Consider the following 224-nt stretch of genomic DNA (forward strand, 5'->3'; position numbering starts at 1 on the left):
GCCCGGCATCCCCGCCGGCAGCGCCCGGCCCCGCGGAGCCCGGGGGGCAGCGGAACGGGGCTGCCGGCGCCCGAGCCCGGCCGCGTTTTGAATGAGCGTCCGCGGGTGCGAGCGGGGCCCCGGCCCTCGCCGCGGCGCCATTGGCCCCAAGTTCCCTCATGTGATGCGGGGGGCGGTGGAGCCCGCCCTGCCCCGACCGCCCCGCCCCGGCCAGCCCCGCAGCA

The sequence above is a fragment of the Calypte anna genome, chromosome 17 (genome assembly GCF_003957555.1).
Source record: "Calypte anna isolate BGI_N300 chromosome 17, bCalAnn1_v1.p, whole genome shotgun sequence".
Taxonomy (NCBI): Eukaryota; Metazoa; Chordata; class Aves; order Apodiformes; family Trochilidae; genus Calypte; species Calypte anna.